Source organism: Anopheles merus, chromosome 2L, assembly GCF_017562075.2.
Source record: "Anopheles merus strain MAF chromosome 2L, AmerM5.1, whole genome shotgun sequence".
NCBI classification, from domain to species: domain Eukaryota; kingdom Metazoa; phylum Arthropoda; class Insecta; order Diptera; family Culicidae; genus Anopheles; species Anopheles merus.
Genome location: NC_054083.1, coordinates 27,929,465 through 27,954,093, shown reverse-complemented (window position 1 = coordinate 27,954,093; position 24,629 = coordinate 27,929,465). Strand labels below are relative to the sequence as shown.

At 45.0% G+C, this 24,629-nt stretch overlaps 1 protein-coding gene across 3 annotated transcripts in view; it reads right to left on the bottom strand.

Moving 5' to 3' along the window:
• Window positions 1-24,194, bottom strand: part of LOC121591508 — a 59,483-nt gene extending 35,289 nt beyond the window's left edge. For 2 of the 3 annotated variants that reach the window (XM_041912103.1, XM_041912105.1), the window contains exons 1-2: window positions 24,084-24,194; window positions 21,449-22,040 (exon numbers count right to left, since the gene is read on the bottom strand). The gene's annotated coding sequence lies outside the window, so the exon portion shown is untranslated. The other variant, XM_041912104.1, reaches the window with a different exon arrangement.
• Between the last annotated feature and the right edge of the window lie 435 nt (window positions 24,195-24,629).

The following is a 24,629-nucleotide window of genomic DNA, read 5'->3' as shown; positions in this document are numbered from 1 at the left end:
TTTGGTTTTTTTCCCACCAATCGAACCACTGACGCTCGCAATATAATCAACTGTCAATCTAAAACGGTATCGAATGGGGGTGCGGAGGGATGTGTTTTACTAAAAATAAAACAAATCACCATCAATTTCCACGCCCACGTCAACCAGCCGGGGGGGGGGGGCCGTTTTCCGTTCCATATTATTGGTTTTATTTTCCGTTCAGTGTTCGTTATATATTATACCTTTTTTTTGTTTTTGCTTTCGTTTTACTCCATTTCACTTTGGCTTTGGCAAATTTCCGGCCCACTTCTTTTTAAACCTTTCCGGCACGTGCCGGCGCGGGTACTGGCGGTGGTAGCATGCATCCTTTATGGTTGCAATTTTATCGATTCACAACAGTGAGCCAATTCGCTCAACCTAACCAGACCGCTGTCTACGTGTCCGTCGATTGAACGACGGTTCGGAACCCACGTGTTTTGCATCGAACCCTGTCCGTTAATCCCTGCGGTAACCCGGTCACCGGGTGGCCCTTTTTCCCCCATTCTCCCTTTACGGCTTTATTCTGGCCCGATGCCACTAAATCCTCCCTGCCGTGACCCCGTGACACCTGGCAAAGCTGGAGGTAAGGAGGGTGGCGGTTATGGTGCGGCGACATGATGCAGGCGGTGAAATCGACCCGGCCGCGCACCTACCGACCTTACCGTGGCGTGGTGCTGTCGGGTGAATTAACATTCCGAGCGGCTTCATTAGGATTACCAGGGGTGGCAGAATCAACCCACACGGCCGCACAGCTTGACTCACTCACGGACTCGGGCAGCACGTACGGTGCACGGCTGGCCCCTTATCAACCCGAGGTCAATCGTTGATCTAATTTACGTGAGGGAAGGCTACGCCTCGTTGGCAGACCGTTGTTCGGCACTGAGTTTGCCCGGTAGAGCGGCGTCAGGTGAGTTCAATGGAAGATCGTGTCGATAAGACGATTTGCATTTAATCGATTCGATATTAATGTATTCGATGTAAATCATATTAATGATAGGGAGGGAATATAATGAAGCGTCGCTTGCATAAGTCAATTGATATTTTTGTATGTTTTATACAGGATTTTAAAAGTAAATATAATTAAAAATTTATCTCTAGAGGTTCAAAAATAATGAAAGAGTTGCATCGATTTGATTTAAAAAAGCAACCAACTTCAACAAATGTATAAGAAAAAATATTAAAACGCAATCACACAGCAAATACAACTCTGTAGTAACCTTGCGATACATCGCAAACGTTCCGTTAATTAAATTCCTCCAACAAACTAACCAAGCAGTGCAAAATCGTGTCCGCAAGCAGTGCGCGTCAAGAGCTTACGCTTGATCAAGAATTTTCCCAGAAAACACATCCACGATCCGTGGTAAATCAAATTAGCTTCCAGCAACCACCCCAACCATCCGTTGCATACGAAAAAAACACACACACACACACACACACACACTTATCTTCATCGCCTTCACTACGACGCTCGCGAATAAAGTCGTCCTGCGGCGGGTTTGATTGGTTTATTGGATTTGTCCCTACACGGGATCGATGATACGGGAGGTCATCTAGCTCTATCCAGTGGGGAAGACAGTGAGGATGGGAGGAGTAAAAAAGGGCTTACAAAAATCAATAAAACTAATAATCCCTCCGTCAGTTACCACACACAGCCACGAGGCAGCGTTAAAACGCCAGACTGGATTGGGTCCCGGGGAGGAGGGAGCGCAATGTTTTCCCGGCGGCCATCGCCACCGTCCTTTCCCGTTCGCTTCTGTGTTTACTCTTACCGATCGAATTGGCCTAGTTCTGCCCCCGGTTTGTGTATGTGTGTGTTTCATTGCCCTACGGGCTATCCGGTCGGTGGTTGGGAAAAGATGCTTTTTTGCCTCACCCGCCGGACTTACCTTTACTGCTCATTCATTAGTCATGCAATCGAGAGTCGGGAGAAAAGCGGAGCCGAAATGAGGGGGAAATGCGGTACACGGGAAAGGTCATACGGTGGTCGGAAAATTCAGCCCCACACATTCACACACGCGAGCACAGGATGCATTAAGCTCGGTAAGTTCCTTCCCCGTAGCCACACAGGGTGTGGTTTTGTTCGGGAAAATGCTCACCTTTCTGCCCACGTATAGCGTGCCACCGTGCAAACCGTCCTAGGGTCAGAGGAGGGAGAAAAAACTCACCCCCGGGAGGCATTTTGCTCAATCCTCTAAATGGTCGAATGGTACGGTTAGCAAGGCCACCGTCCGGCAGTGGCCAACGCCACCATCTCCATCACCATCCTTAGTAGCATGTAACTAACAGCCACTTTTCCTTGCTGTAATCGGAGTTCCCGGTTTTCTGTGTCAACTCTTGTCCTTTGTATTATATATTTTACTCCCAGTTGCGCTGTGGGCACAGGCGCTAAAAACAAAAGCACAACATTTCAATGCCAAACACTTTGGCACCAAACAACAGCAAAAAATAGATGGAAAATGCCTGCACGACAAAACCAAACTAACACACGGGCAAAACGCATCCCACCGTAGCAAATGTTTGCATATTTTATTTTGCGCACTGAAGCACCATCACACAAACCGTAGCGCAAAGCGGGCCGGCCCCTAAACCGCCAACAGTTAAGCCAGGCGTACGTATATCCTTCACCAACCGGCAACGTTTGTTTCGTGACACAATCGCACTCACACAAACACTCACAAACTCAACATTTAGCCCCATATACCGAGCTGAGCTGTGCAAAAATTGTCCAACTACAAACGAATAGGAATCCACTTCACCGCACGCCGCTGCGAAAGGTCTAAGAGGACCTGCAGAGGACCGTTTTGTGCGAGTATTTCTCGTGCACAGGCTAAATTCAATTTTGTCCTTTGCAACTTTATTTGCATACTGTAATTCATGGCAAACACGATCGTGCTGCACCCGAGCTAAGCTGCTGCTTTCGCAATTAAAATGGAGTTTGTGCGTTTTGTTGTTTGGTGCCGTCCTGTGGCGCAGGGCTGACTGATTTCTGGCTAAGGGCGGTAACAATGTTCAAAACGATTTGCACACTAGAAACACTGGACAGTGGAATGGGTGCAACGAGTGGGTATGACAATTTCGACGGCTGTTGAATTTTTCAGCTTTGCGTGTATACTTCTGCGGTTTTATTTTATCATTTTTGGACATTGTGGAGCAGAACGATAGCTAAATGTGTTGTTGTTTTAATCAACTCGAGTTGACTTTTTAGTACATGTGATCATCGATTTTTAGAACCGACAATCAATTAAAATTGGCTTTGAAGTATATTTGCTGCAAGATTTTTTGCTATTTATTGCTTTGTTTCTAGCGTTTTATTTCACCAATAATTGATTTAACAGAAAGATTCACGTTTTGGGAGTTTTTAATTGTATAAACGAGAGAGGCGTAGAAATTCTTAGCACATTAGGCAAGTTGAATTCTGTCCTAAAATTTGAGACAAAAACATTTAAAAAGCATAACTCTAAATCTTGGGGCGGTCCCGTGGTACAGTTGTCAACTCGTACGACTCAATAACATGCCCGTCATGGGTTCAAACCTAGAATTGGACCGTCTTCCCGTACCAATGATTGACGGCTGTGTGGTAATGAATTAGGTCTTGAAAAGCCTGTTTAGGCCGGCATGCCCACATAGGACGTTACACCAAATCGAAGAAGAATGAATGTAAATAATATATATATTTTTTCAATTCATGATAATGTTGACAATCATGCTTAAGCAAAGATGTATTTTAACTTTTTTATTTGTGGATTAGGGTTTGAAGTATTAATTAAATACATTTTATACCATAGTTTCAATTTGCTTTAATTTTTCCAAACACTTCTAAATATTTCACACAACATATTTCTACTTCTGCAGAAAAATTTAATCATGTACAGGATAACCTGATCGTGAATACGACGATTCTGGGTTTGTTTACATGTTTTTCAGGCTCAAATACTGAGGCTTAGTGTGGTGTTGTATGTAATAATGACGTCATTTCAGCTGGTAAACGTCAAACTCCATACAGCAAAAAACAACACTATGACTCTAAAATGACCCGTTGATGTCAAATAACTTCAGTGTTGGCTACCTCTTTTTTCGTAATAATGATTTTTTTAATTGAATGCTTCATTTGTGCACTAACACATCATTTCATTTGGAAGCTTTCAAATTTAGAATAATATAAATTTCTATAACGAAACGCTTAAAAAACCAACCCAATACAAATGGTTCTCAGCGAATGTTTGCTTTCAACTTCACCGCTCCACTTCTAACGGTACGTTTGACTGGGCGCTCAAACATCGCGCAGAAGCCAAACATACAAAAATGCACGGCGCAAACACTCACCCAAATCGTAAACATTCGCCAAAAAACACCATCTCCAAAAATCATTCCCAACGCCAAATGAACCCGTTCTTCTGATGCTGCTTTTGGCTTCTTTTGAAGGATAATTGTTTGTTGCTTTTTTTCTTCTCTCTTATTCTTTACAGCCCATACATTTCACCCACCCAATCGTAAGCTAATTGTCTGCAAACAACGTTTCAATCTGTTTCCGTCTCGTTAGCGTGTGCCTTGAGTGTGGAGTGGTGTTGGTATCGTGTTTTTTTTAATAGGACTCGCGATGCAAAAAAACGTACAATAAAGCATACAATTTCGGTGGCACTGAAGAACAAACGTACAGAGTGCATGCAAATGATTTGCGCATCGCATCTTTTCCCAGCTTTAGAACAACCAACCCATCATCGCGGTGTGTGTGTGTTTTTGTGTGCTGGAATTGTGTTACATGCTGCGAATCGAATTCTGTTGCCGGTGTAACGGCGGGATGAAAAGCACCGGGCCATACAGGGGCACACACTGCTCTTGAGGTTAAGGGTCCTAGCCTAAAAATGAGGCACATTGCCATGGAAAACCCCAGCGCTCGACTGCTGGTTTGTGGCATGCGAGTTGAAGCTACTGCCAGCCAGTGTGGTAGTAGTGCAATTTAAAAACAAACGCTTGTTGAAGCTAAAATCAAGCACCATCTACGCGCGAACAAGCGAACACGTGGCATCACACCATATTCCTCGCACGTACTCATACCCATCGTAAAGTGGTTTTATGTTTCGCACACTTCCACCAACCATCCGGCCGTCGGTTTGGAAGGTGAGTTGATTTGGAAACAATGAGAAAATGAATAAATAATATTCTTTTCCCGTTTCCGCCCGTAGTTGGCGCCGACTTTTTGGCTCGGTGTCGCTTGCGAACGATGATGAGCTTGCAAGTTTCGCAAAGCCCGAAGGGGGTTAAGTCCGCTTGGGTGCGGTGTGGAGTTGAGTGGGGAATGAGATTTCTGCAACACTTTCGAGCCGAGCTACAACCGAACAAGGCAAAAAAAAGGAACTGCTGGTTAAAATTTCCGTCTCAACAAAATGGAGCGGGAAAACAATGAAAAAAAAGAAACATGAAAACGCGATCCGGAAATAGCTTTAAAACCCGTGAGCTTTCCATCCGGCAGCCCGGGGCTACCCGTGCGACCCGATTGCATCTTTCCCCGTGTTTGCAAACACACGTTCCGGTGACATTTATTCCGGGCTTGTCCGGGACCGGCGGGCCTGGCAGGTCGACTGTTTTCCGTTTCATTCCCATTTGTGCTGTGCTTTGTAGCAAGCGGAGGGTGGTGAGCATAACGATGTCGGCTAGCCATAAGTGGCATTTCTATTTCTTCGTTTGCTCGGACCGAGCCTCATGTGGCTCCTGGTGGTGTATCCTCCTTTCCCGGGATGTGAGGTTGATGGTTTAATTTTGTGGAAGGTCCTGCAAACGCTTTTTACTTCCTTTCTTTCTTCCTTTCACTGAGCTCTCACACAAACAAACCCATACTTTCACACCACGTTAGGGTTGACATGTCCGGTATTTTTCTTTCTTTTTTGTTGCCTCCTCCCATCTTCCAATCCAGAGGAACAGATTCCTGTATGTGAGCTGTGTTCCCGTCGTCCTCCTCCTCCAGTATCACACTAATTCCACACCGGACACTCCGGCTGGGCATGTTTGTGTTTGGCTTTTTTGTGGGACAGCGCACACAAAACGGGGATGATAAAGCGTTTGGTCCGGAAAATGCTGCACGACCGTATTTGTGTCTGTAGCGATTGGACACCCCCGGTTTAGGAAACAGATCGAGCTCTATCCCTAACTACTCCAAAATCTGTCAAACTAAGCGACTCGACGTCTCTTTCGCTCACTGTTTTTTATCTCTTGATTGAAGGTGTTTTTTATGTTCAGGTCTGATAGAAACTAGGAAGCAATACTCCAAAAAAAAAAAAACATGGCAACGACCATAAAACCTGAAGCAAGCATGTTTTGCACGAGTCCGGTTTTCCTCTATTTACAGTGCAATCTTTTATTCCCACTGACAGCAAGCTCTCAGAAGCCGAATTTACTTTAAACATGTCCCTGTCTCGGTACAGACAGGGTTTTGCTTTAAAGTGTAAAAAAAAACGTTCAAAATTATGTTTTAATCATTAAAGCTGCATAATAAGTTGCAACAATCTGCTTTAAACTTTGGCAAAACTGTCCAGTTTGCTCGTGCATTTCAAACATTCCAAAGTCGCCCAGCATTGTATCGGTTGTAATTAATTCAAAATTAGGGAGTCGGGAGCTCCCATCTGCATGTGATTTGCATAATGCATTCATGTTTTTTTTTTAGCCGCTTTCCAGAATAGCACATCATTACTGCGTTACTGATCGATTTCGACTTTTGCGTGACAATATTGAACAGCCTGTCCGTGCCGAACGGCGCCCGAAAGTATGCAACCCATTGTTGCACCATTCGGAAGGATTATTTTCCGTTGAAATGCATACCGAAAAGGCGTCCGATTTCTATAGATCAATTTACGGTTGCATACTGGCTGGTGGGATGAAAATCACCTCATTACGCACCCATACACACACACACACACACACACACACGCCAAAAGCGTAGCATGGTGTAATCAAAAGCTTCGCTATTAATTTACTCTACCCGCTTTGTGCCTGTAAATTGATCGCAAATTGCGCGGAAATGAACCGCCTCTGGGGCCACGCAGCGCAAACACGCAACCGCCCGGTAAGTGATTAAGCGAAATTAATAAATACGCTGCGCAACGGGTGTGGGCACGTTTCACCCACCGCCTTCCCACCGCCAGATTGTTTTATAGATATTAATTTATGTTAAATTATTACATCAGTTATCATTAATTACGGGCTGAGCGCCATCCCGAACGCCACCGATACGGTTGATCACCAAATCAAAGACAATTCACGGGAACAAGCGCTTTTCAAGTAGCAAATGCCAAATTTTCCTGTGAAAAACAATAGCAAGCCTATACCGCAAGCTCGCCACCGAGACAGATATCTATTTACACTCTCTTTGGGGCTTCAATCCCACCCTCAAAAAGGGCTTTCCGCTCGCGCTGATTCCACACCCACAACCTGCGCTCGTAAAATAATCGTCAATCAATCGACGTCGATGATGATAAATCATCTGTCTGTCCGCTTTTCTTCCGCCTTTGCTCAATCTCAGATTGATGAGGATTTACGAAGAAGAACAGAAAACGCCGACGCTTAAGTGAGGTAACAGATTCGTTCAGGCCCGCCAAAACTTTGAACATCAGGATTGGGCGAGGCTTTTGGACGAATCTGTGCTGCCAACCATCTTTGCGTCCTTTAATTGAGAACTTCCTTCGGAAGGCGTTTTCCAAACAAGATTTTTTTTTACAATATCCTTAACTTTAACAGCACATTCATCAACGTTTAGACTAAAGCAGTATCACTCCTGGCACACAGCTCGACTAGAAGCAACACATCCATCTTCACGCTTGTAATCCGAAATCAAGCCGAAAACCCTTTCCGGCTGGTAACGGGAGCCTTTTAACTCCTGCTCCAAAATCCCCCTGCTCAACTCACGCTTTCAATCTTGCCTCTTCTAAGCAACGGCTTTCCAGTCCAACAGATACCCCCAACGGAATACCGCGAAACCGGGGCTTCGCGCTAGTGAAAATGTTAATCTTCTCAATTTACATGATAAAGTGAGGAAACATTTTCCACTGTTATCCCGAAATCTTTGCCTCCTTCCCCTGCCAGAGACATCTTTCCCTTTACAGCCGCTACGCTGTGGAGTTGAGAATAAATTGGAAAAGCGCACTCGTTCGTGTTGCGTTCCCGCAAACTGCAATGCATTTTGTTGCTACATCACCACTACCACCATGACCGTCATCATCATCATCATCATGATGTTCGCGATCTTGAGAAGTACGCCGGAGGCGACAGAGATATCTCTGCAAGCTGTGCCCAAGATGCACCACGATGCCCCACGGTGCAAGGTGAGGTGCAAGCTGTCGGGCGATTATGTCACCGGTTTTGATGGGTTTTCGGGCGCCCCAAGCAACGGGGCACCCTAGAACGCATCTCACTAGACACGACGAACAGTTTGTGCGAGTTTAGATTGAGTGTATATCTTGTGCGATACCCGTAGCTGTGAGTGTGTACAAGTAGTTTCGCTGCCGGAAGAAGATGGTCTTCCGCGAGCGTCTGGTGCTGCCTCCGACACACACACACACACCCTCACAACAAATCCATCGGGTTTGATAAGGAAGGCATGGCGTATTTATTATACGCTATCCGTGGTGTAACTTCCGAGCCAAGGTTACATCAACTGTGAAAGCTGAAGCGAATTATGTGTCGCTTTTTTCCTCCACTTCAGCTCCAGCTCGGTGAAATGGAGTGTAAGCGTGGAAGATATTTTGCGCTTCCAGCCCTTTTACCCGCCTGACCTTGGAGAGAGGAAGTGTATCCGCGAGTTTCAGTTGTGTTGGGAGGAAAAAATAGATACGGATGAAATAAATCATAAGCTTTTTGCGCGGTAGATGGGGCGCGTTGAGTTCATGATTGTACATTAGCCGGTGCGGTTGGTAGTAGTGAACGTTATCTTTTCGCTGTGGCAAAATCCGTACCGGGAGGTGAAGTAACGGTCGTATATATCAATCAGGGTAGTTTTGAAAGTTGCTGAGTGAAGGACTTCAAATACACACCTTACTCGGTTGTCGGTTAGACAGCACGAGCAGTGTAATGGTAAATGATAAGCTTGTTCCTAGCTTCTGCTAGATCTTAATGGTCGTGGTAGCAGAGTAATGTACTTAATTTTTTAAATGAAATTTTCGTATAATGATCCTTCTGGAGATTTATAGAAATAGGAAATTAATTATATACAATGAAGTCTCTCTAAGTCTCTCTTTCTTTTGTAGACCTGTTCACGATAGAGCACATTGACGTGACATGGCCCGGTCGAAAATCATTCTCCAAGATGCTCGGTCCGATATCCGACAGCCATCGAGTTCGCTGTGCTCCTCTGCGCTTCATCCCGAACTGGTGATCGCTGTCGAGCACCTTCTTGGTTCGGTATCCTCATAACATGCCCCAGCCATTGTATCTTTCGAGCCTTCGCAACCATCAGGATGCTCGGTTCGCTGTACAGCTCAGCAAGCTCGTGCTTTATCCTTCTCCTCCAAACTCCATGCTCGAAAACACCGACAGAGATGGTCCGGAAGATGCGTCGCTCAAGCACGCTCAGACCGTTTGCATCGTCCGCTCGGATGGTCCAGGACTCGTGTCCGTAGAGAACCACCAAGCAAATAGCCGGAAAAAGGTACGCCTATAAACGGAGTCTTTATTTCCCTTCTACAACGCCTGAAGCTATGCAATCTATTCTTATTTTTATTTTACCAACTAAAAATTTACATTTTTTTATTAAAGCACATTTCATTACTAAACATTTCGAGCTCAAATATCAATAAACAGGATTATACTAATTTGCAGTTCTTCAAACCTTGCATAAAAAAGTGTATTTCAAGACGTTAGCCGTAACCATATTTCAATTATGTTTCAATAATTAGATTACTTTTCATGTGGTTTCCTTCATCACGGGAAAACCATAAACAATCAAAACAAAGCATCACAATCAACTTCAACCGCAAACAGGCACCCCTTATTGTTTTATCACACCACTCAACGAACCATAAAACTGAAAGATGTGTTGTTTTTTTCTAGCGTCCCTTAATTATTCATCCATCCATAATGAGCACTTATGGCTCGAATTTACTGCTTGTTGTAAAACATTGCATTTAACGACAGCCCAACCAAACGAACATTTTGTTTTAATTATACCTGACTCATTAACACGCGTCACATATTAGCGTATCATTAGCGCCTTACCCCAAAGAGGCAAAAAAACTCCTTTTCTCCCTTGCATAAAAGCGTAGCCTGCAAAGACTTTGAACATCCTTAGACCGTGGCTGTCAACAAGCCTCTTGTATGGGTGTGTGAGGCGTAAGATGACTACTTGCTTCACTATTTCCACCGCTGAGGTACGTTCCACGACCGCTTCACACAACCCTTCAGAACACGGCGTGACGTATTGTCACAGCTCTTTCACACACACACACACACACACACACTCAGCAGAGTCCTGGGAGTTTCTCAACAACCACTTGAAAGTTGGACGGCCTGAAACGCCATGACTTCACGGGAAAGCGTATCTATGTCGTGGGGTATCAAGAAGAAAAAATGTAGCGCCCCCTCGTTTACCCCACGCGTGCTTCACAAAATGGTCGCCCGCGTTGGCTCACCTCGGCAATGATGTTTATATTTGCATAATAAACTTTTCACTCTCTAGCAAGCGGAAACTGTTCCTCGTTCCTGAAATCGCTGGTGTTAGATACTACAACGGCCGGATGTTAGTCATTCGACATACTTTCGTCTTCCGCTGCTGGATGGCCATTTTGTTTTTCGTATCTTTTTCGCCCCTTGCTGCTCGCGCCTTTTCTGCGTTTTATTTCGGCTACCTTCCTACCCCCTTCTCACACCTGCTTCAGACACGACCACCGCAGCACACTGAGCCATGTTTGGGAATCACATTTTTCACCGCCAAACAGGAACCTCCAAACGGTACTGGTGGAACAGTTTGCTCCGCCACCGGTGCTTGCGTCGCGTTTCCGCTAGCTGGTTTGCATGAAAGCGCAACTGTATTAGCATCGAATTGCTATTTTGAAACCCCGAAACCCCACGATCCAAACGGCAAACTTTACGCTAGCACGGCTAGCAGACTTTTTGCAGCAACGACAGTTTTTGACTTTCATGTTTGAATTGGCATTTTGGGGCCGTGGGAAGATTTTCTTTGCTTCTAAAAACAGAAAAAACACTCTCTTCCAGCAAGTGCACCGGCAATCTACGGTCTCCGGTTGTTTTACGGTTCGGATGCGCTCGCGCAAAACACACTCGAGCATGATCGATCGCACTACCCATCGCTGGTAATCTTCGATCCCATGCGAATTTGTTCGAACGTCTTCGATGCGCGCGTCTAGGTTCTTTGCGGCCTTTTTGGGCCGGTGCAAAAATCCCCGAAAATCGAATGCCAACATTTCCATTTGCTCTCAACCAGTAAGTAAGAAAGCATCGGCCCACGCCCCCGGCACACCCCCCGCACCTCATCACACATTCACTCTGTAAAAAGGTTATGAATATTTAATGTTCCTCGACTTTGGCTCCGCGCGGCATAATGGCATGTTTCTTGCACACTGCTGCAAAGTTGTTTCAATTGATCGAAAGCGCCCCTCGAAAGGGCTAGGCGGTGGGTAAAACTTGGTCTCCGCCTTGATCCTCCTAGCTTTGCTCGCTACCCCTTGTCGTGTGTGTCCGGGTCTCCGGGTCTCCGGGGATGGGTGCCGGCTGGGTAATTTGAAATTAAAATTCATCTTGCCCTACCTGCAAGGGCGGATAAATCTAACGAATGAGTTTAATTGAATTTCGTCCACTTTCACCACTCTCGGCTTGTCGTGTGGAGAGGAGAAGGGTGGGTATTATTTTGAAAAACCCTCCACCCGGAATGGATAAATGCCAATTTCAATCATCTCGACCCCGAGCACTTGCCCGGGAAACGGATCAGATGCAGATCGTCGAAGGCACCTAAGTAATTAGCTTCGAGTGAAACGGTTCCCCGCTCGCCCGACGGTCCCGGAATTGCCTTTCAATTAGAAGGCTCTTTACTGGGAAGGAGGCATGTTTTCATGCTCCGTGGAGGGTTTTTTCTTGCTTCTTTTTCTCTCTCATTTTCATTGCAATTTATGCTGGGCCATGTATTGATCCTTTAACAGACGGAATCCTTTCAATTCTGATTTGGAATTACTTATTGGAAGAGCTGCTTAACGAAAAGCATGGAGAAAATCCATGCACGGCCTGTTATTTTACCCGTTTTAATCGATTCTGCTTTAAATTCCGGAGAGTAATCACATACAAATCTATTTTGGGTCGCTCATCGACGATGCCGACTTGTACAACCGTGTTGAACAATAACAGTATTCAGTTTACAATCAACACGAGTAGGGACAGCTTACGGTGAAAATAAAGTAATTGGTACTCAATTTTGAGAATAAATTTATTCATAATCTTTCGTCAAAATATATTTGAAGTGATGTTAATGGTTTATTTCAAAGAATTCGAAGATGACATTTATTTTAAGCATGTAATTGCATGTCATTGCGTAAAAGGCAATATTCTATAGCTCATTAATACATTTATGTTTTTATATTCATATGCAACACATCCTACTCAATAAACATTTATTCTTATCATAACAATGTCGGTAATGATTATCAATATAAAACATTTACCATCAAATTTTCACCTCTTTTTTTCACCATGCGCTACACAAGCACAATCATTCGCCAAAACGAGGCAGTAACGGTAACGGATGAGCGATTGTTTCGGTTATTTTGTTGAATTGTAAATTATTTATCGATTCCAATCGAGGTTGAATGCGTTGTTGAGGCACCCTTTTTTGTCCAATTCACATTTTGGGCTTTTTATGTTCGCCTTGTTTTGCCTGTTGCGTTTTTTTCTCTCTTCTCTCTGTTTGTATCGTTTGCTGGAAGAGTTGCCGGCACGTTACATCCGGACGTGCCTGGCTCGACGTTGTTATGGTGTTTTTTGTGTTGTGTTGTGCTCGCTCCCCTTTTTTAGTATGCTAATGATCTGACCCACTTTCTACCCCTCCCCCTGCCCATTTGGTATCCTTTTCACTCAAATCCATCACTTTCGGTATCGGCTTTCGGGCTGCCCTACAGCGGTCTGCATTTTAATCACGTTTTCTCGCAATAAGTGTAAGCTACGCCGTAATTTCAATTCGAAATTCGATTACAATGCATGCCAAAAAAAAGACTCTAAATACAGAAACGCTTTCTGGTAAAATAATGACTTTGAATACACTCCTTCCCTGCCCCTTCCCACTCATGACCGCTTGCTACTCCCTTGTAATGGTGATTATGATTGTGCTCAAATTTGACTTCTATCAACACTCATGGCACGAAATCCATAACGAGCGCTGAAAGTTAACTTCACCCATCCGGGGCAAACAATCGGCTGCATATCAAAGCACAGATATATTTTTGCAAGTGTTTCTCTCAAGCTGCCAATCGAACCAGGCACCAAACCCGTTCTCGTCCGGAACAATGCATCATGTCGGTGCTCTGTGGTGCGCTGTTATGATTTCGGATCATGCAGCTGTATTTTCATCTGAACACACAAACATTTTTGGACAGCGAGAGAAAGATCGAGTGATTTTTTTGTATTTTTTTTGTCTGAATTCTAAGTACGGATTGCTTTGAAATTCAATCCCGTTTCCGTTCGGCAGATGATGGGAAATGGTCGCAATATTTATCTTTCATTTCCTGTAAAGTCAGGCGCAGGAAAATTTTGACATACCCCGTTTGAGTTTGTGCTATTTGATGTTTTGTGGGAGTATTGTTTTTTTTTTTCTGGGAATAATCCGTTCAGCTTGTTCCGTAAAAAATGTTTTCAAATGTACATCATGTACACAATGTTTAGATTCATTTGACATTACTGAAAATTGGAAGCAGTAAACTGTTGCGTAAAATCCAGCTCGTTAAAAGGTTTGATATGATATCGATTTTTCATCCCAGCGGATGATAACTGAATTTTAGTCTTATTGCAATGTAGAAAATATAACAAGCCTACCTTCTTCTTAACTTTCCCTAAGAATGAACATTCTATTTACACTTTATAGACGCTTTATGTTATAGTATTTTGAGCAACCCAACGTAAAGACTTACAACACTTTCCCAAGGCCTGTGCCTTGTGCCGAAAGACAACCTCAAACGATCTTTTTATTTCCTACCGTTTTCTCCGGCTTCCCATTCAGCTCCCCATACTACCAGTGCACTCTATTTCTCGTGCAATTTTTTGCACCATTCTTTGCCACCTCAAACAAGCAAACCCCTCGGGGACATTGGCAAGTCAACACTCAGCATCAGGCTGGCGAGAAACAGTCCCTTTTGTGTGTTACATTGTGTAAAAAGTAGCATTTCCACACCAACTTAATTACCGTGCACTTTGTGCTCCCTCGGGGCTACATTTTCTCCGCAGTAAATTTCATTCGCTAACACTTTTATTCCCTGTCCAAACATTGCCAACTCAAAGGGAGGCAAAAAAGGGGTTTCTTGCGGAACAAGTTCGTTGTTTTATTTCAGAAAACAAAGCGCTTTGCAATAGCAGTACAAGTTCTATTTTTTCTCTCTCCCTTTTTTAAGTAGGATAGCAAGTACACGAGCACAACCCCATTGTTTTAACGACGCACTTACAATCGAAAATCGTGTACATCAAACCACAGCACCAATTTTCGATTTGCGACATCGGCACAGAAGCTGTAACACATCCGAACATGGCTTTCTGCAAGGCTGCAAGCAAAAACCCCGTCCACGGTGTATCTTGTTAGAGACTCCGTTAAAAATCGATTCTTCTTCCAGTCTGCTGTCTGGAACAGTCTGGTGTTCTCCGTCTTCGTTGACAAGACAGTGGTGCTTCCCAAGCATCGACACACACGCACTCACATGCACACAGGGAAAAGGGCACGGCCACAAAACGTTATAACCTTCATCAGCAGATAATCACGGACAAAGAAAATTCAATTTCATAATTTCCTTTTAGTCTCAGGGTTTAAAAGGCTTGCGATTTTGTGACGCCCGAAAACGGTCGGCCCCTGGACCGGCACCTAGTGCCGTCTCGTTACTACCATCGTTCCACAAAACCGACGTGGAGCAGCGAGGGCAACCAGCAACCAGCAACCCGTGACGAGAAAGCCACAAAAGAGGGATCAGTAATCCACAGGCATCACCGACATTGCACTATCGGGCGGACATCGAACACGGCCGCTTTGAGTAGAGTGACCCTGTTCGTTTTAACTTGAACATAGTTTAAGCCCACGTGCTTTGAACCTCGTTGCGAGACACAAACGGAACGTTTATTGTATCACCAACCATAGGGTAAGATGCTACAACGTTTTCTATCGATGCTTGGATCTGCTGCCAAAAAGGACAAATGTGACTTTTTCCAAAGATAAAACCCTCATAAAGCAAATGTTGACATAAACTGTCACTCGTTTCCAAGGGTAGGAGTTCTTCGTTAATACCATTAATGGTTGCTAAATTATTTCTAGGAATGGTACTGTTGATTTCGGGGAAAATTCTCACACGATCCTAAGAACTATATCTCTTCCTCAGCGCTGTTAGCTTTCAGCTTCCCGCATCAGGGGATGATTCGTAATAATTACTCCAAACCACTCCCGCGGGCGCTTGTAAAACATCCACAAACAACCACCTTCAGCAATCTCTAGCTTCTAATTTCCTAGTACTGGAATCACTTCCGGCGCTTAAAGTGCATTCATTACCATTAAACAAATGAGCTCCCGAGGAGCACAGTGCTCTCGTTTGATTTAGGCGCTACGCGTTGCTCCCGCAAGTGAAATAATAATAAATGCTACTTTAATGATTCCCGGTAGTGCCAGCGTCAGAAAATCCCACCTTTATCCAATTTACCTGGAATGCTTCCCTGAACAGCGTCCCACGGTGCCAGTACCTTTCAATAAAACCAATATACGGCTATCGTTTCAACGGGAGCTAGCGCCACATTTTAGGGCCATTTCGGGCCGTCCGGGCGATCGAAGCGCTTTTCACATCATGATAAAGCTTTCCCAAAAAAAGCACCCAAATTGCTACACCGACCAAGTCGGGTAATACACTTTCAAAGAAAGGTCTGCAAAAAAACACACCCCGACAAATCAACCACAGTGGATAGGGTGGTCAATGATGCGACCGGGGCCTTTTAAAAACTGTCATATTTCGCCCGCAACTGCTTCCTTGGTTGCTTTACACGGCACAGCTATCTCGTCAGGGAACAAACAGTTATGCCGGCTTTTTATGCCGACTTTTCATGCCCCATCATTATACGAAAAAACAATGGCACTCCACGGCACGCTTTAAATCGTTCTCCGTGCGCCGGGGATCTCGACCATGATTTTAGGCTCAAAAGAGCATTAAATTTGTCCTCCACGATTATGACGACACTTGAGTGCGAGCTTTGCCATGGCACGGTTACCCGAACGCGACAACCTTGACGCGTACCCAATCACAGCATCGCTTGGACGGTGGTCTTGAGGGACATGACCTGCGAAAGAAAAGGCACCAGACATTCTTCCATCCCCGCCCGCTAAAACACGATCAATTTCGGCCGGAATGATGCTAACGCTGCGCCGGAAGATGTCGGGAGAAGCAGATCATTCGGCAGTGGGATTATTAAAAGCGCCGCCCGTTCGCTCCGTCCATCTTTGGCAATAACTGGGACCGCTTTGGCACGTACCCGTCGTACGACGTCATGGCGGATTGTTATTACCGCCGTCCCAGGATGACCAGTTGTCTAGGGAGTTCGGATATGGATTTTCACCACTTCCTGGCGTCGGACCGTAATCGCATTTAGAAGTAATCGAGTAGGACCCCTATAGCAATCGCTAGCCCATCCGCGTTAGCGCAGGAAGGTGAGAGCGCGTCTTGCGAAATGAAACTTTGTTTGCGAATTCGTTATCGAAGGCTAAGCTGCCTCATAAGCCGGTAAGCAATCTCAAAACTTCCACCACTCTAACCGGTTGCTGTGTGGTTGTTTATGTGTTGTGCGTACGTGTGCGTGTGTGAAGAGTTTTACAAGGAAAGCGAATTGTTTTGCTCCACTCTTGTACCGTTTGCCACCAAGCACGTGCTGAGCCGGACGCCCACCGATGGCCGTATCCGTTTCCGAAGGCCTCCGTCGGGACCAATCTAATTTCCAACATGATTTACTAAGATTTATGCTACACTGAGCCGGTGTAATGCGCTTGTCGTAACAATTTCTTCACAATTCTCCTTCTGCACAAAAACTGAGCATTCGGGCATCACTGTCTATGATTTATAGATCAGCAGCTAGACTTGCTTGCTAGCACCCGACGATCGACGATGGCTTCAATTACAAACCCAACCGCCGTTTCCGGATGGAGAGCACCGTCTCTTATTGGGAGGGTTTACAGCGCTTCTAAACTGCTCCCACGACTGCTCCCGGGATCCCGGGGCCACCGTTCGTCATTTTTCGCCCGTCAAAGATTACACATCCAGTGCAAACAACAAAACTCCCCTTTTTTATGGAAGGAGTATCTTGCTACTGCTACCCATAAACTCGTCTGCTAACTCAATCAACTTCAACCGGCGATCGCCTCCTTCACCATCATCAGCCACCCTTGCTAAGGATTTCGTGAGCCACGTTCGAACGGGTGTAAATATTTGACGAACATCCGGCACATTAATGAGAGCGGCCGGGTGCTGCCAGGTGGTAAAAGGTACCTTTAGGGAGGGAAACACCGGTAAGACGCTTGCCTTAAGTATCGAATTGCGTAGCCTACCGCCGTCGTCGAGACGCCCTTCCACGACAAATGCGAGGGTCACCAATTAATAATTGATGGCAGAAATTGGCGCCGGTCGGACGGGGCTTCAATCTCGGAACCGGCGGTGGCTCTGACTTCTGGCGCTTTTCTTGGAGCGATGTTCGTATTGGTACCGCCGTTCGGTAGCACCGGATTCATTGTGCCATGTGGAGCGGATCGATTTAATCAACTTCACAGACACAAAAACTCGCACACACACACACACATGCAGGCAGACAACAGACGGCACAAACTCGTATCACCTTCTCTTATCACACGATGGGTAGAGAAAATTCTATCCCACACGTATCACGTTAAGTTTAGAGCACCGTTATAGAATTAAAGTGGCGCAACTTTCGTGCTCCCATGCGCGTTTAATGTTTGCCCATTTGCTCGTCCACCCGGTGCAGCGGGGTAAGACGGAGAGAACCCCTTTTGCGGAAAACCCCCATCGGTGGGAGTTGCAAAGTGTAATAAAAGCCATCCCGCCCGGTGTGTCCATCGAGTTTATTGATTAATGAGAGCACACGAGCTGCGAACCATCAACAGCTGCGGTCGAGGGTTGAGGGTTGAAGGTCCGTGGTTGGATGCATAATTAAGGTACAATGCGTGTGTGAGGGCAAACTTCCGTGGATGTTTTATGGTATCGTGTTGTTTAGAGCTACGTTTAATTGAAGCGAACACATTTTTCATACGCCCTTCGGTTTGCCGAGGGATGCTGCATCATTAATCACGTTGCCGACTCATCCTAGTTGAGCTGATTAAAACTTGATTCTGGCTTGTAACACATTACGCCTTTTGTATGCGTTCATCACAAAAAGGCGATTTTAATAGAGCGAGGTACTTAAATTAGGAATTGAGTAGGATTTACATCACTTTACAACGTGGCAATCGCTAAAGCCCAATGCTACTGCCATCGGGTTACAAAGAAACTTTTAAAATTGCGGAAATACAATCAAATGCAAATCTTCTGTAAGCTCAAACATTGCCATAAATACTTCTCCTTTGAAGGGAATCTTTTGTCAATCTAAAGTGGTGATGATTACCAATCATTGAGCCACTTACGCTTTAGTTCTGAGATCCAGGATTATTTAAAGCATCTTCTTCTATTCGGTGTAACGTACTACGTGCACATGCCAACCTATAAAGGCAATCGAGACATTATTCAGTACTACGCAGCCGGATTGCTACGATGTGGGGACGAATCATTCTAGGCTTGAACTCATGACGGGCAAATTATTAAGTCGAACGAGTTGCAGACTGTACCGCAGGACCGCTCAAAACACATCTATTTAAAATATTTATCTCAAGACATTGCTGGTCATTGCTGATGCTCTGGCACGCTCTTTTGAGACATATCAGATGTTCCAATCATACAAAACCCCTGTTTACATGTTTAAATCCAACTCAAAGGCATGTTCTGGAGATGTTCTACGGTTGAGCTAGAGCTAGTTTGTGTCTTGCAAAGACAACGATTTTCTAGTAAATTAGACTCATGCTTTGTTGACCCGAACCTGGCTTCTTTTTACTGATTTATTTGTGTAATAGTCAACCATGAAAAAACATCTACTACATACAATTAACAATGTCCTTACAACTCGGCGTGAGACACATCATTATCCTGCCATTATTCAACCACCGCTTAAAACGAAAGTCCATAAAAAGTAGTTTTAATTTGACATTTCCGTCCCCTCGTTAACCTCACATACACGCGCAAGAACAAGACCAAACCTCAATCTGTAATTAACAACACATTTACCCTCCTTTGTCTAACCCCCTTGCGTTCCTCCATCAGACCTTTAATTTCACGTAACAGAGTTTGTCGAAGGAGCACTGTATACGCTTCTACCAGGTGTGTAATGAACTTTAGTAAAAAAAAGAAGCTTCCATCGAAATCAAAGAAAGAGGGAAAAATATAGCATCGCCTGCCTGCGAAACACACACGCGTGGGAGCAAATTTTAAACACATCCATTTCTCACCAAATCATTCCAGCAATTATACGATCAAAGCAAACCATCATCGTCAACATCGTCATCATCAAACGTGTCAACCATCAAAGGGCTCATATCACGTAATGCTGGTTTTGTAATGGGTTGACTTTTTCTCTCTTTCACTTTCTCTCTCTCTTTCTCTCTCTCTCTCTATCACTCTCTCTCTCTTTTTCTCTTTTCTGTAATGTTTGAACGTTGTGTTCCTGTTCCGTTCACTGTCGGGTCGCTTTGTAATACATTGCCTGGTCCTTTTTTTGCTGTTAATTTCCCTTTCCCTAAAACCATAGCACAAAAACAAAGAAGGAAATGGAAACGAAGGAGTCAAAATGGAGACCAAAGTTCGTTAATGAAATTCGTCACATTCCCCACTGATGTGTGTGTGTGTCATTTTCGTTTGCTGTAAATTGTACGTATTCCTGGAACTCGCTTCCGTTACATTGTTCTTCGTAATCTTTTTAACGATAATTTCCACATCCTCTCTTTGGGTTGCTCACTCTCCGTCGGTGGCCTTCCGGCATAAAAAGGCTTGCGGGGCGAACAAGCATTACCGGAATCATCCGGCGCGCGCCTTTTGTCATGCCGACCGGCACCATCAGGGATCGTAAACATGAAACTCCATCAACATTCCACCAGGACCTTTCACGGAACAGCACAACAGCAAACGAGAGCTTGCATCATACCGAGGGGGGGGGGGGGGAATGGTAAGAAAGCTTAGAGGTGGGAAAGTTTTAAACGGACCAACATTAATTTCAACCCACAATCATCGCTATCCGGGGGAAGCATCTTTTAAAACAAACTCAACCACCCTCCCGAGTTTGACTTTGCTGCACGCTGCCCTGGAATTGCCGCCGGTACGATAAAATGATTTCGGGCCGAGCTGTCAGCATTTATGAACGATGAAACTTTGCTATTTCTATCCACCCGTCGACGCAGGCTCCCTGCGCTGCCTTACAGCACCCGAGCTGCCCTCCGATCCCGCCTATCGTGCACGCTATGATATGATTTCTGATACCGAAAATCGTCCACGCTCCGCAAGCAGCACCGAAACTGCACCAAAAACTACCATAAAATACCCCCATCGCCCCTTCTGTGTGTGTGTGTGTTTGCGAAAGTACACGACCGTGGCCGGCACAAGGCGGCAACAAAGCAAGCCCCCACGGCTGGTAAAAGTTTGAAAACTTTGCCAACCCCTTGTTGATGCCGCCAGTGCTTTTGTTTTCGGGGTACGTCCGGGGTCAAATAAATATTCCAAATATTGTTGTTACCCCGAGCAGCCAGCCCGGTGACGCCAATAAACAAATGGGCTCACTCTTGTACCCTCTCTCGCTCTCTCCTTCCCTTCTCTGTCTCTTTCTCTTACATTTTCCTTTTTGCAGCAAATACAAATGAATCCTTCCGATCCTGAACGACACGACCGAGGCAAAAGGTAAATCTGATGCCATTTATCTTCGCCTGCGGGCGGCTTCAGCGGACCTAACAACGAAGATGCTTTAACATTGGGCGCTCCATTCACTTTCTTTTCGCTATCCCGTCAATGTGAGCAGATTAACAGTTGGGTTCGTGTTTTATTTCTTCCAAACCAGACAGCTTTTAAAGAGCTGATAGGAGCAAAACTCTTGATGAACTGTCTTTATCATTCCCAGCGCACAATACACTTACCGGGTACTGATAGCCAAGTGCTGTGATTTTCTGCGCTCAACACTCTCCGCCAGCAAATCCTTTATTCGGTTTTAACCTCTTCGCGCCAGGGTCAGGTCCAACTTAAAGCACACACACACTCTGATGAAACAACAAACGAACACATACACACCAACCGCAACAACTTCAGCGTCCAACGTGAGGGCGCATTTTGGGAAGCAATTTGTATCAACCGTCAGATTGCTTATCGACCCGTCTGGTCGTCAACGGGGGGGGGGCGGCCGATTGTAACACGTTCAACAGGGATGAGCACCTTTTCTCACGTAAAACACCTATCACTACACACCAACACAGCAACTCCAACACGTACCCTCAACTCCAAACTTCTTCCCCCTTGCACTTCACAATCATCGACCATTCATATGCAAACCGAGCCCGGAAGCTTTGCTGCTCTTGTTTGCGAAAAATCTTCCCGCATTTCCGTGCGGCTGCTTCCGATCAGCACAGACACACCAAAAACCACGGCACCGGCCTCAAATCAAGCACCTGCTAACACCTCACTCACATACGCACATGCGGGGTTTTTTTTTCTCCCCAGTCACGAAATCTGCAGCTGAAAACGGAAACATACATCATCAGAGAGGGAAGCAAAGGTGCGTTGGGTATGCGCTGAGAGCATCGAGCGGGTGCCCATGCATTAATCATCCACGCGTAAGCGCCAAGATCTTCGTTCGCTCGCGAGCTCTGGCGAGGTTAATCCTGCTGAAGGATTTCGCCTGCCACACAAGGCACTCACACACATACACACACGCGCACAAACGAGCACACACACACACACACACACACACACATACGTTAACGATACTGTCCAAGTAGCTTGTGATGCCCAGTTTTGTTTCCACCACCTTCCTTCAAAGGGCGTGCAAATTTCATTTTCCTGGCATTACAATTTTATGAGATTACAACACAGGAGGCCGTTGGATCGTTTGGTTTTTTTTTTTTTTTGTGCGTCTTTCCAACGACTCTTGTCTTAACAAAGAAAGCATTACTTTGTCCTTGCTCCTGTATCCTGTACATGGTGCGTGAAATACGTATCTACCGCCACTTCGTGTCTATTTTCTAGACGATCTTTCCCCGAGAAAAAAAAACAACTCAACCCCCTCAATTTGGAGTGCTCTCCATTTCATTCGAGGGCGCAAACCCTCCCACCTTTGCCGCGGCCGAAGAAGAGAAAATGGTTTGTCTGGGATGTAAACACACACACATGCACAGAAACACAATAATACGGCAGCTTTAACCATCAGTCCGCTAGTCATATCGAAGAGCGCTGTTCGCTCTTTTAATACACGTTTTTCCCTTTCGCCGGTGTTTCCTGCGCTTCGGCACTGCAATAAGGTACGAATGTGGCGCTGTACGAGGGTCTCGCACAACTAACGTAATCAAAATTTATGTGGATTAACGACGATGCCAAGTGAAAGTGAAGCTAGCGAACCGGGAAGCGAAGGAGAAGGAATCATGACCCCTGTCCTGTGAGTGGCCCATGGACGGGACGAACGTCTTGATAGGGTTTTTTTTTTCCACTCTGATACGTTTTTCACTCCCCAACACACAGGATCGTTATTTGCTGATGTTGCAAGGCACAGGACAAAAAGGGAAAAAAAGGGAAATGGCTTCCACCGGAAGAGCAGGAACAAAATTCAACGGACCCCCGCACCAACGGGAATGTTAATTTGGACAATTTATTTACTTTCAGCACAGCTTTTCGGCTCAACTTCAAGCTGTTTGGTCGACAGCACTGTGTTTTGGAATGTTTTGGAACATTTTACCCCACCTGGGTGTGAAATGTCACCGTTGTCAACGCGCTTTTTTGTGGGATACTTTTTTCTTATAAGCCATTTTTCGTGTTTTCTTGTTTTTGTGTAATTTTTCTTTTTCTTTACACATCGTCACTATTTAGTATGAATTCAGCGATGCCAAAATAAAAAAAGAAAGAAGATATGTACAACTTATTCTCTGTTTTGCTTTATATTTCAAGTTGAATGCAGTTATTTAAACTCTTTAGAACAGTACAAAGTACCAGGCGCACCCTTTAACGCCTATTCCTTGTACTAAAATTGTTCTAAATTATTGAATAATCCTCAATGAATGATTTTCTTTGAAAGTATTCTAAGAAAAAATCGAGCTTTGGACATGTTGTTCACTATCCCTCACAGTGCTTCACTTTTCTTCAGTCACCATCTGCAAACGGTACAATTTATTCAGACAGCACGCTTCAATTCCTATTGCGTTTTCCCACCCTCAACTGACAACTTTCTGCACAAACACAAACACCCACTTTTCGCGAACACGACCCAACAACGGTGACCGGCACCGGATTTCGCGCACCCGCGAAGAAATACGATCAGCTCCAAGTCAAAGTAATGCACCAACGCTTGAACCCTTCAGGAGCAGCACAAACTACAACAAAACTCTCACACCATTATCCTTTACCCCTGCCGTCGTTTGCTCCCACACCATTCACAAAGCTTCGTTTCGCAGCGATGATAGGCAGAAGGGTTCAATTCGTCCAAAACCTGCTCCACCAGCTCACAGCGGATAGTTTTGTGCAGTAAGACGAAGTGAACCGAGGCTGCACAACCGACACGACCAAACACACCTGGGCCCGGCGCGAGCAGCAGCGGCGTCAATACAAGAGCGATTGAAAGACCGGTTTTCGTATTGGTAGCACTGCGGAAAACGAACGAAACTCGTACCAGCTCGAACGACTGTCAGCTAGCGACTGAAGGATACTTTACTGACAGCGCTCTCTATTTAAAAGCTTCTGTAGCAAGGATCCGATGTAGCGAGTGCTCACCGCTTGGTTACTCTCTCCGCTCAAGCGTGTTTTGCTCTCTCTCTCTCTCGCGTGGGGAATGCAATATCGATGTGGCACAGGGTTGTAGCCGCATGGGAATACACTCGACGAGACCGGGCAAGTGTGTTCACGAGGCGAAAAAACAATGCTTAATGCTGCATATGAAAGTAAATGCTTCTTCTGCAGTTGTGAGTGGTTTTCCAATAGGAAAACTTGCAGTTTATTTTTATATATTGTACATATTTTGCAGATTGGAAATGCAAAAGTTTTTAACAAAAATGTTGAAGAAATGTTAAAAAAGATTGAATTAGTTTAAATTGTAAATTAATCGCTTAAATTTTGTAACCT